Source organism: Phodopus roborovskii, unplaced genomic scaffold, assembly GCF_943737965.1.
Source record: "Phodopus roborovskii unplaced genomic scaffold, PHOROB, whole genome shotgun sequence".
Lineage (NCBI taxonomy): Eukaryota > Metazoa > Chordata > Mammalia > Rodentia > Cricetidae > Phodopus > Phodopus roborovskii.
In genome coordinates this window covers 261,629-269,068 of record NW_026125941.1, presented here as the reverse complement: position 1 = coordinate 269,068, position 7,440 = coordinate 261,629, and positions in this window count along the sequence as shown.

Genomic DNA, 7,440 nt, shown 5'->3' with positions numbered 1-7,440 from the left:
TGACACTTAGTTGAATCAGTTATTTAAATGAACTTTTTGAGTCAGCTGAAAAAAGATGCAGGTAACTAAGTTAGTGAAAATGTTTAGGAAAATGGCTTAGGTTATTCTACCAATTGCTCTAAGAGATCAATGTCCCAGTCCCCCCCCCCTGCCAAAAAAAGGCAAAAATAGGCCAGAGGCTACCTTCCCCTTTGTTAGATATGAGATTTGTCCAGGATAAAAATTAAGAGCAAGGAAGTTTCATGCATTATAGACCTATGAATTCTGCCTGTGGAAAAACAGGCTGATGATCAAAGAAAACAATCATGCTCCTATACCCAAGGTTAGGCCTGAGTGCCTTCATCATATAGCTTATAGAATTAATTACAGGTTTAGGTATTTACCTTGAAAAAATTTTAAAGGAAATTTGATGACCCTATTGTTGGTAAAGAAAAATAGATGGTTAGCTAGACCACTTGTTTAAAGTTTTATAAGAATCTGCTACACTGAAACTACAAACAGCTGCCTGACAGTACTAGAGGAACTGGCGGAAATATACTTGGATTGCTTAAAACTTTGTTAATGCACATGTGCTTTAAGATTGAGTGCCAAGGAACCATTACCTCTTTAGTTCTGGATAGTAAGGTCACTTCTTTTGTTCCAGAAAGCAGTACAGTTTCTCCTAACACTTTCCCTGACTTCCTTGTCACTCATGACACACCTGACAATTCCATACAGTTTGAAGAAGCCAGATAGATCAATGCCCCAGTTCCCAAAACAGCAGTTGACTATTCTGAGAAGAGGAGGTGAATAAATAAATGATAGAAACTGGGAAGGCAGTTGTGGCAGCTCACACATGCTTGGAATGTGCTGTACCCATTGCGCTATATATTCAGACCATATTTCTAAGAGTTTAGGCCATAATGTTTGTAATATATTTTATACTGACCCTCAGAGTCTTACGCATATTATTCACTTTCTTTGATGATATAATCAAAACGCATAAAAGATTTTATTAATTTGTCTACTGTTCCATTTACTTCCATGGAGTGAACCCAGTATGAAGTACATATGTGATCAATATAAATGAGAAATTATCCCTGGAAAAAATGATTCCAGAACTTACATTCTCTTTGGACTCATGAAGTTTCAAGAAGACTGAAGGGGAAAAACTTCAAGTAGACAAGTATTGATCCAAAGGGTGTTTGGATTTTACCCAAGCTTTAGCTAAACATTACACAAAAGTTAAAGTTGCAGAGTAATGTCACCCCTGATAAGGCAATCAAAAGCACAGGCATTTGATAAAGCTTTGTCTGAGCTCCACCCAGCACCCATCATTAAGGAGGCCTCCAAGTGGAATGCAGGTATTCATTAAGAGTATGTCAGTATGTCCCACATAAGAAGAGTCTGAGTCTGGAAATTTACACATACTATTTTGGCTTAAAACTGAACTATTCTGTCCCGTGCTACTGTCTCGCCAGCAAGAACGACACGGCACACTCAGGATCCTTCTGCAGTAAAGCTTTAATGCATCTTGAGAGGGAGAGCATAAGCTTACAGAGCGGAGACGCCAAACATCCAAAACCCAACCCTTATATAGGTTTACAACCATCGCCTGGGACGTGTCACCTCCTGATTGGCTGCAGCCCATCGGCCCATATGACGCCACGGAAGAGGCAGAGGCCAAGGGAGGGAAAAATCACCCTGCACCTGCGCATTGACTTGTTTACTCTCAACGCCAGCTGGATGCAGGCGCCATCTTGTAATGGAGAATGCAGGGACGGCTCCCTACACTATTCAACTTCATTCCTTGATTTCCCAAGACCTGAAAACAAAAACAAAAACAAAAAAGTAAGCTCCCATCATCATGGACTCTAAAGAATCTAAAGAACCAGGTTTTTGAAAGGCTGCTTGAAAATGCAAAAATTAGATTAATTCCAGGCCGTAGAAGGATCAGCCTTACTTGGAAGAGTAAATGTGTGCATGAACACTAACTAATCAGTGTCAAGCCAAGGAAAGAGGGTCTAGAGGCCATCTACATTTGTTAGAAAACTAACAGGCCTGTAAGCTTCCAAGAGCTTCATACTATGCCAGTTTTATTGACACAGGTACATGACAAGATGTTAGAAATTATAAAGACTATTTGTTAGTAGTCCAGCAGGAGTCTAGGGCTACTGAATTACTCAATAATACATGGACCAGAGTCGTGGGATAGCTGCCATGGAGAACTGCTAACAAGGTAAGAGACCAGCTGAAGAGAAAAATGTGTGTTGCAGTCAACAAAGCTGAATAGAGTTGGAAATCTGAAGAGTGTTTTGACATAAGACATGGAGATGTGGAATTTGGAGTTTGCCCAAATGGTTTCAGACTTGCTTTGATCCAGCATTTTCTCATTATGCTCTCTTCCCAGTGTTTGGAATGATAATGTATATCCTGTGCCATTATATGTTGAAAGTATGTGATCTGATTTTTTATTTTGATTTTAACAGGGGGATTACAGTTAAAAGATTTCCATGTACCTCAGATAAGACGAGACTTTGGACTTCTAAACACTGCTGAGACTGTGATAGACTATGGAGACTTTTGAAGTTGGGCTGAATGCAATTTTTTTTTTTTTTTTTGCATTATGGTATGGCATAAAGCTTTGGGGGGTCCAAGGAGTAGAATGTGGTGGTTTGAAAGAAAATGGGCCCCAAAGGGAGTGGTACATTAGAAGATTGGTTTTGTTGGAGGAAGTATGTCATTGTGGGGGCAGGCTTTGAGGTCTCTTTCTCAAGCTTCCCTTAGTGTGACAGTCAGTGAACTTCCTGTTGCCTCTGAATCAAGATGTAGGACCTTCAGCTCCAGGACCACATCTGACTGTATGCTGCCATGCTCCCCTTAATGATGATAATGGACTGAACCTCTGAAGCTGTAAGTGAGCCCTCCTCAATTAAGTGATTTTATTTATAAGTGTTGCCTTGGTCATGGTGTCTCTTCACAGCAATTGTAAACCTGACTAATATGGTTGTTCAGCCTGCTTTCTTACACAACTCAGGACCACCTGCCCAGTGATAGCACCTCCTGTAGTGGGTTACACCCTTCCACCTCAATCATAAAGCAAGAAAATGCCCCACAGGCTTGCCTACAAACCACTCTTAAGGGGACATTTTCTCAATTGAGCTTTCCTCTTCTCAGATGACCCTAACCTGTTTCAAGTTGACATAAAAACTAGGCAGCACAATGAAGGCATTGATGCTTACCTGTTGGGTTTCTGAAGTTGAAGTAGCATCATTAGTGATTTCAGCAAAGGTCAGGAAATTGTCACCCACAAAAAAATTCTGTTGCGGGCTGGAGAGATAGCTTAGAGGTTAAGAGCACTGGCTGCTCTTCCAGAGATTCTGAGTTCCAGAGATCCCGGGTTCCAGCAACCACATGGTGGCTCACAACAATTTGTAATGAGATCTGGTGCCCTCTTCTGATGTGCAAGGATACATTCAGACAGAATACTGTATACATGATAAATAAAACCTTAAAATTCTATTGCAAGAGAAGTCTCCTTCACACTATGCATGTTCAGAGAGCTGTTGCTGACGTTTCAGAATTATGCTAAGTAATCAGAAACTACATCGTTGCATAGTCCCCAACTTAGTACAGTGCAGCACTCGACAACAAGGGCTGATATGAATATTTAGAGACATCTTGTATTGTCCCATTTGTGCATGCTGTAGGACCCCAAGGCACCTTGAGCTAGCCTGAAGCTGTTGGCGGGAACTCCTTGCCCCAAGGCTGATGTTGGTACTCTTCCTATTTTGATAACACACCTCGTGACAACACACCCCGTGGTTAGACACACCTTGTGACAACACATGCCTCATGACAATACATACCTCGTGGCAACACACACCTCGTAGGGAGGAGCTAAGCCTAAAATTCCTGTCATTTTTCCACTGTGCTGTAAGTCGGTATTTAAGCCCGTTCTTGCCCCTCAATAAATGGCATTCGGCATTTGGCGTTCCGACTTTGCCATTGAACGAATGACCCGCTGTCTCGTCTTTATTTCAATCTCTAGGCCTTCGCCCGATTCCTGGAAGATGGTAGCACGGGCGCTACAAGTGGAGTTCCCACCGAGATCGGGAAAGAAAGGATCACCTAAGAGCGCCCTGGAAGGCTGGCTGGCAAAAGTAAGCGAATGAGGGTGTATTGAAGGATGGGTGCCAGTAACTGTAAGGGAATGTTCAGTGGGCAATTAGTGGCCCTATTGAAAAGGCAGGGCACCAGGATTAAAACAAGACAGCTAAAGAATTCATTGCAATGAAGTAAAAGAAATGGCATAGATGAATAGGACTTTTGAGGAAGTACAAAATTTAGAACAAGGTAGAAGCATTAGAAAAGGAAAGACAGGTGTTTCCAGTGATTGAGACAGTGCATCCTCAGATAACAGGGTTAGGGAACACAGCCCATTACATTTTAAGGATATAAAACAGCTTAAAGAGGCTGTCACTGCTTGTGGGCCCATGGTCCTTTTACTCAGACAATTTTTGAGTCTTTCACAGCGTTAAATTGCACCCCTAGTGATTCTATGCAGCTCTGTAAAGCCGTGCTGAGTGGTTGTGACTATTTGTGATTGTATGCAGCTCTGTAAAGCCGTGCTGAGTGGGTGATGACTATTTGCTCTGGAGAGGCAAATTTCAAGAATTTTGCAAGGAAACCGCGCAAAGTATTGCTGCTGCCGGATTTCCTGCTAGGAATTTAGATATGCTCATGAGCGCTACAAGTGGAGGTCAATATGCTACCCTTGCAGCTCAAATTCTTTTTGACCTAGAGGTCTAAGTGCAAAATGCTGCTGCTGCTACTAGAGCTTGGAAAGCCCTGCCTAATAAAGCTGCAGGAGATCAACTATCTAAGGTATTGCAGGGACCGTCTGAGCCCTATACAGAATTTGCAGACCGCCTCCTACAGCTAGCAGGTCACATTTTTGGTGATATTGAAAATGCCATGCCCCTAGTTAAACAATTGGCATTCAAAAATGCAAATAAGTATTGTAAACAGGCTTTACGTCGCAATAAGGCCAAAAGTCTTAATGACTATATACACATATGTCGGGACATAGATGGTCATCACATTTATGGTCCAGGTTATAGCTTCAGTTATTTAAAGAGGTGGGAAAAATGGAGGAGCCAGGCCAAAGACTTGCTTTTGATGTGAACAACCAGGACATTTCAAAAGGAACTGCTGTGGCTCCAGAATGTAGTTTCTTAAATGGTCAGATAAGGAAGGACATACAGGACTTTTTCAGCCTTTTGTGTTAAGTCATATCCCTGTTAATCTTTGGGGAAAAATGTGCTTCGTGCCATGGGAGCAGTCCTTACTACTGAGCCTGTTAAAAATATGCTGGCTGACCAAGGTTATGTACAAGGAAAAGGACTGGGTAAATTCCTACAAGGTGACCCTCATCTATTGTATCTAAAAATTTAATTATCAAAAGAGCCGGAGATAGCTCTGGGCTGGGAAATTTTCCCTAGGAGTTATTACGATGCAGCCTATTCCCATTCCTATTATCTGGAAAACTGATAACACAGTATGGGTGGAGCAATGGCCCTTATCTATTGAGAAATTACAGGCTGCACATCAACTTGTAAAGGGACAATTAGAGGCAGGACATATTGTTCCTTCCACTTCCCCATGGAATGTTCCAATCTTTGTTATAAAGAAAAAATCTGGAAAATGGAGACTCCTACTCTCCAATTTTAAAATTACTACAGACCAAGCTATTGATATAGTTAAGAATTATTCCCTATGTTCAGAGTTCTTACCTGTTCCACACCTTGGAGTTTACCCCTGTGGTGTCACGCCTAATGATATCTGACAGATGGATATTACCCATGTTCTTCCTTTGGTCGACTACAATTTGATCATGTATCTGTGGATACTCATTCTCATCTCATATTTGCCTCTGCTCATACTGGAGAAAGGCTTAAGGATGTTAAGAGCCATTGTTTACAAGCCTTTGCTTATATGAGAATGCCCAGACAATTAAAAACTGATAATGGCCCTGCTTATACTAGTCAGGGTTTTAATTTTTTTTGCAAAAATTTTTTTATCTCACATAAGACAGGTATCCCTTATAATCCTCAGGGTCAGGCCATGGTGGAATGTGCACATCGCACGATTAAAACCTATCTTCACAAAACAAAAAAGGGGAGTTTACAGGATCTCCTCATATCACCTTTCTCTTGTCCTATACATTTTAAATTTTTTAACTATTGATGTTGCTGCTCGATCTGCGGCCAACAGGCATTGGCGCCCTTGGTCATCTGACTATGGCTCAGTTATGTGGACGAATGACACTACTGGAAAATGGTGCGGCCCTGACCCAGTTCTAATATCATCCCGAGGGTCAGTTTGTGTCTTTCCTGTTTGGGTGCCTGAGCAGCTGATTCGCCATATCCAGCGGGCGGTGATTGTAACTGCCAGAAAGAAGATCTGGTGGGTCTTCAAGAATCTACCCATCCTGATGCCTATGGGTCTGAGTAGCCATATGTGTCCCTTTTTCCTGACCACTAAGTATACTTTGGATCAAGCAGCTATAAATTTACACTTGGATCCAAAGGACAAGAATTTCACCTTCATCTCAGGCACTGTATTCTGATTCCTTTTTTTTTTTTTTTTTTTTTTTTTTTTTTTGTAACCAATGCTACTAATTTTGGAGAAAGTTTCAATTGTTCTCAGCAGATCTGCCGACTGTAACAGCTGTCCTGTGCTGTGTACCCCAGGTGTGCAGCTGAGAGGAAAGGAGATTTCAGGATCACGGCTGCCAGTGCCTTCACCACTGAAGCAACAGTTTCTACGATAGCCCTCTCCCAATCTGTAAATACTGCAAGCACAGTGGATCAACTATCAGGTGATTTGGCTTAAGCCTTAGCTACCCAAAGCACACTTAATTATCTAGTACAAATTGACATTTTTAAACTAAATTTACAAACTAAACTCCTATAGGAACACTTAAATTTTTGTGAGAAGCTCATATGGCTTCTTGTTCTCTGTCTTTCACACATATATAAATTAATGCATCATTTTTCTCCAGAAATCCTGGAGTGATCAGTTTTTAAGTTATACACATGCTTTAGCCATGCATATCATTAACATCTATGAAACTTGAGTGCCACTTGCCAATGCAGAAGGCCTTTTACAAGGACTTCAACTTGTGGGCAGAACATTGGGGTTTGTAGCCCTTACACTTGGTGCTACTTTGCCACAGCATTAAACAGGCCCAGGCCAACTTCCAAACAAGACAGATGCTGTCTTTGGCTCAATAGAAAATGTCTCTGCCCACGTGTGGCTGGCAAACAATTCACCAGTGACTGGTAAGGCAGAGGGTACAAATATCCAACCTAAGACAGGAAGTTTACGGGCCTGGATGACCTCTCCAATGATGGGTAAGGAATTATGCTGATGTCCTCTGCCACCTAAGGCAGGTAT